Source organism: Bufo gargarizans, chromosome 3 (assembly GCF_014858855.1).
Source record: "Bufo gargarizans isolate SCDJY-AF-19 chromosome 3, ASM1485885v1, whole genome shotgun sequence".
NCBI classification, from domain to species: Eukaryota; Metazoa; Chordata; class Amphibia; order Anura; family Bufonidae; genus Bufo; species Bufo gargarizans.
In genome coordinates, this window is record NC_058082.1 from 228,435,847 (window position 1) to 228,441,846 (window position 6,000).

A 6,000-nucleotide genomic window follows, 5' to 3' on the forward strand; every position below is an offset into this window, starting at 1 on the left:
TTATCCCCAGATACTTTATTGACTCAGAAATCGTTAACTGGTTATTCCCTTCGCCTCGCAACTCATCTATAGGGAGGAGAACGGTCTTATCCCAGTTGATCTCAAATCCAGACGAATCAGAAAAAAGACCAACCAGGTCCATTATACGAGGGAGAGTAGTGTCTGTTTGATGAATAAAGACCAAAATGTCATCCGCGTAAAGGGATACTCAATCATGCTTCCCCATTATGCCAAAACCGGCCACCTTCGAGTCCTGTCTTATCATGGCCGCTAGTGGTTCAATGTAAATGTTAAATAGATAGGGGGAGAGGGGGCAACCCTGACGGGTGCCCCTTCCCAAAATGAAACTTTCTGTCGTCAAATCATTGATCCTAATCCTAGCAGTGGGAGAGTTATACAGTAGCTGAACCATCCCCATAAATCTTGGACCAAAGCCCATTTTTTTCATCACTTCCCAGAGAAAGGTCCACTCCACCCTGTCGAAGGCTTTAGTAGCATCCAGCGACAGGATGGAGCGGGCGCCATGCCCCGGGGACTGAATATTCATAAATAGCCTATGTAGATTGTTGTGGGTACCCCTCTTTGGCATGAAGCCATTTTGATCTGGATGTATAATGGTGGGCATGACCCGCGAGAGCCTCCTGGCCAAGATTTTTGATAATAACTTAGCATCGGTGTTTAATAAGGATATTGGTCTGTATGAGCTCAATTCTGCCGGGTCTTTATCCTTTTTTAAAATTAACACAATAAGGGCCTCCATCATAGAGTATGGTAATCGCCTTCCCTGTGTTGCTTGGGAAAAAACCTGCAACACCTGGGGGAGAATCACATCGCTATACTTGCGATAGACCTCGTATGGAAGGCCATCCAATCCTGGCGATGAGTTCCCCGAAATTGACCCGAGGGCCTCCTGCAACTCGATGAGAGAGAGCCCCTCCTCCAGATGTTCTTTTTGAGCTTCATTTAAAGTGGGAAGTGGAATTCTCTCCAGGAACCGCATCGCCAGTTCGGATGACAATCCTGGGGAGGATCTGTATGTCTGAGCAAAGTATTGTGAAAAGGTATTCCCAATCCCTCTGCATCTGTTATTGTTTCCCCCTTTGCGTTGCGGATCAAAATAATAGGTTGTTTTTTTTTTTCTTGTTGTGAAATTATTCTAGCTAAGAGCTTACCCGGGCGTCCAGACTCAATAAAATAATTGAGCCCCTTAAAAAATACCCTATGGTTTGCCTTCTCTATTACGTGTTTCCCCAGAGCACAACTAGCCTGCTGCATCTCTTCCCTGTTATGCTCAGTTGGTTAACTAGCATATCGCTCTGATGTAAGTGCAGCAATCTTCTCCAGTTCCTGCTCTTTCTTCCTATATGTTCTCTTTGCTGCAGCGATCTCACTTATAAAGACACCTCTCAGATATGCTTTGAAGGCATCCCATACTATGTTGATGTTGGCAGAGGGGAGATTCACCTCCCAAAAGGAGGACATCAGTAGTTTAATCGACTGATGATTATCCATAATAGTGAGCCAATATGGATTCAACTTAAATCCTATCCCCCTAATATATTTATTCTCCACACTACCAACCTCAACCAGAACGGGTGTGTGGTCCGAGACTGTTCTTACTCCATATCGCATCTTCCGGATATTGCTCAGGTTGCTCTCATTAGTAAATGCTAAGTCGATCCTAGACATTGCTCTGCCGCCCCTGCTAACACAGGAATATACTCTCTTTCCTCTGCAAAAATGTTCCCATATGTCCACTAGTCCCACCTCTAAACAAAATTGAGGCAGCGGAGAATTGAGAAAACTCCTCCCCCTTTCCGCATTTAATGTAAATCTATCTTTATTGGGGTCCATAACCGCATTGAAATCCCCCATCAGGATTAGGCGACATTCTGATCTTTCTTCAAGAAAGAGCATTAGCTGGAGCAGTGGATACATTGAAAATGGCGGAGGTATGTAAAAAAAAGCAAGAATGTAGCTATGCCCATCCAGCTTACCATGCAAAAAGATAAATCTACCCTGATCGTCTATATGCAATTTTATGAGGGTGAAATCTACGGAATTGTGAATAAGAACCGACACACCCCTAGAGGAGCCACTAAAAGTGGAATGATATGAATGAGACTGCCATCCCGTTGTCAGACGGGACAGGGTTTCTTTAGTTAGATGGGTTTCAACTATGCAAATGATTGCTGGGAGATATCTTTTTAATGCATCCATGATCGCTTGCCTTTTAACCCTTTCTCCGAGCCCTCTAACATTCCAAGCTACAATCCTAGTGGACATCAATCACAATAAAAGTAAAAGAAAAGGACATAAAAAAGAAAAAAGAAAAAATTAAATAATAATAAAAAAAAAGAAAAACCCCATTCCTGCAAGGTGGGACCCCTTCCTCCCTCCCACCCCCCCTTCTCTTTTGATCCGCCCGAACTAATCAGCGAACCTCTCACCTACGGCCATTCTCCCCCTGCCTAGCCCTCCCTTCCCTCCATCCCCTCAATTATAATACTGCATATTTTCAGATGCCTATTTGATCCATCCATTCTATCGCTTGCTGTGGAGTCTCGAAGTAGAGAGAAGTCCCATTATGAACTACTCTTAGTTTCGCTGGATACTGTAGGGAATATTTAATCTCCTTAGCCGCCAAGCGTTTCTTTATCTCTATGAAATTTCTTCTTTTTTCCTGAGTCTGTCGCGCATAATCAGGAAAAAAGAGCAGTTTTGTGCTCTGATATTCAATGGGTGTGCATTCTCTTGCTCTTTTTAGTATCATGTCTCTATCGGCGGACAATAACAATTTAATTAAAATTGCACGCGGCGGTCTCCCTGGTATGGGCTTCCCCCCTGGAATTCGGTGAGCTCTTTCTATTTGAAACATAGCAGAAAAATTATCGCTGCCAAAGCTATGCAAAACCAGGTCTTTAAGTTGTTCCTCTAGGTGTCGACCTTCAACTCCTTCTGGAAAACCGATTATACGGACGTTATTTCGCCTTGACCTATTTTCTAAATCCTCTAACTTGTTTTGGAGTGCTTGATTTTCTGAGGCCAAAAATAGCGTTTTAGATTTTAACATGCCCATGTCGGTTTGCAATGAGACGACAGATTTCTCCACATTGAGGATTCGATCCCGAATCTTTACTAGATCTTCCCTTATCAAAGAGATATCGCTCTGCACTGACCCCAATTGAGTGGACATACCCTGCACTAAGGTGCCGTTATTTTCCACCGCACAAAGGATTTTGTCCAAGACAAGTGAGTCATATTCAGTTCGTATTTGTGCGGGGGGAGATTCCTCGCCTGCCTCCTGGTCTGGATCCTCTAATCCGTCCTCAGAGAGTTCGTCATTTTGGAAAGTCTTGGCAGATTTCAAAAACTTGTCGATTTTGTTCTCTGGCGTCTTAGTTCCAAGCTTAATAACAGAAGCATCAACTGAGCGTCGTTTTGGGGCCATTCTCCACACCTTTTTTCCCCTTTTTTCTTTCTCCTTTTCCCCTCCTTCCTCTTTTTTTTTTTAAACTTTGTTTCCCCCCTTTATATTATCCTTCTTTCTTTTTCCCCTCTTTTATATATTTTTATTTTATTTTATTTTTTATAATCCCTTCGCCCCCCCCCCCCTTTTCCCTAACCTCTCCTTTGCCCTAGCTCCCCTATTGCTTCCAATGTTCCCCTCTCAATAGACACCACAGAAAGAGGAGAAAAAAAGAAAAAAAAAACACAAGAAGGGGAAAAAAGGCAATAAGCTCCCCCCAACCAAGTTCTCCTCTTTCTTCCCTTTCCTTCCCCTAAACAAGAACCAATGCAGCAACAGGGTTAACAAAACGATAGATGTAAAATCAGTTAGGACTCAGTTCTCACATGTCCAGAGCCTTGATCCTGGTATCCACGTAACTGTTGCAGCAGTTCAAAGCCAAAAAAGCAAGGGGTGACAGGAACACAGACGTGGAATAGAAGCAGAGGACCCAGCCAGGCCAGGATTCAGCCGGGGCAGCGGAAGTCCGGTGGCAAACAGCGCAGACAATGCGGCAGAACATAGAAATCGGGGAAGCGGAGAGAGCGGAGGATCCAGCGGCAGGCAAAGCGAGGCGACAGCAGGCAGACCCACTAGAAGAAAACTCCGTCAAGCCAGCAGAGAAGACACAGCCGGGGAGCGTCCACAGCAGCAGAAACCGGCAGCAGCAGCCCAGCGCTTCCAGACAGCGCTCCCGACAGAGTGCAGGAACAAGGCCAGGTTCGTAGCTCAGGGCAGCAGCTGATCGGCATCAGCTGTTCAGCGCAGGTTTCGGAGCTTGGAGGGAGGAGGGTGGGAGGCCAGCACAAAGGGGAGAGCAAGACGCGACGCACTCACGTCATCTCGCCGTCACTCCCCCTAACCTTTTTCATGCATAGTTTATACTCCCTGTTATCTAAGAACTCCTCCCCTTCTAGATTAGGGATCTCCAATCAGACAAGATGGGTGTATTCGTATGCAGATACCAATGATGTCATTTTAACCCTTGGAATACTGGTGAAAATGACATACTATTATTAATTTACCTCTAGATGGCACTGTTGTACCACATGACAATTTCAACATTAACTCTAAATACCTAATAATATATTCAGATGACCTCATTGACCTTCCCAATATGCATCAATATTAAGGGTTTCTTCCTGACATTTTAATTACCCCTAATCTAGACATGTTGGAGTCACCATCTCCTACTGTCTTCTTAGGGACAATGGACAATGGTTCCTTTTACTTAACATCCGGATTCATTAACTTGCCCACATGGCTGGCTAATAATATTCAGCTCTCCTCATGAAATCCAATTAGTAAGAAAATAATTTCAATACTTTTCTAAACCTTAAAAGTCTATATGGTTAGTGGGATATACACGGCATAAAATATATATTCTAAATAATGTATATATATATATATATATATATATATATATATATATATATATATATATATACACACACACACACACACACACACACCGACACACTGTTATACATAGATGACATATTATTTAAGTCATTGGTTAAGATATGTTGCAAACTTAAATACACCACACAGGAATATATAGAATATAATTATGAAGACATGAATGGGACATTCACACATCCAAAGTAGACTTCCCTAATGATTTTGTAATGAAGTAAAATAATACATTGCTATTCAAATGGTTGTCTCTCACAGATACATGTCTGTAGGACCCATTATAGTATTAACAGATACACTACATCTGCTCACAATAATTTTAAAAGACAATACATTCTATATCCCTACAAACATGTTACCCAAACTGAACTCAGCATAACCTCATCTCGGCCTGTTTCAACCCTATAGAGAAAAATCAGACTCTGGTTCAATCTGTGATTACACTTAAAGGCAATGGGCATTGATATTTAGACTATAATATCTTCAGATAAGATTGTACATTTATGAAAATCCATGACAATGCCAGTAGCCCAATGATGCATGTTCGGCTCAGACATAGAGAGGGAGAGCAGAGGATAGGAAGGTAAAGACAGAGTAGGGAGTGAATTTCACAGTTTCTATCCTGAGAAAGCTTTTCCAAGCCCCAAAAGTCCTTTTAAGGACTACTCTGTGTGTGTGTGTGTGTGTGTGTGTGTGTGTGTGTGTGTGTGTGTGTGTGTGTGTTTTAGAGCAGCAATCTATTTATTTGCAGTCTCAGGGACAGTGCTGAGGAAAGGACAGTGCAGGGAGAGAAATTGTCAGTTTTTACTACCAAAAGTTTTTCACAGACCCCAAAGTACTTTTAAGGACTACTGTGTGTGTACAGTACTGTACTACATCAGAAAACAGTCTCTGCACTGCAAATTTCAATAATCTGGGCCTAATATAGTGACCATAATCTGTGATGTTCTGTAACCAATACTGTACTACATCAGAAAACAGTGTCTGTATTGCAAATTCCAATGATCTGGGCCTAATATAGTGACCATAATCTGTGGTGTTCTGTAACCAATACTGTACTACATCAGAAAACTGTG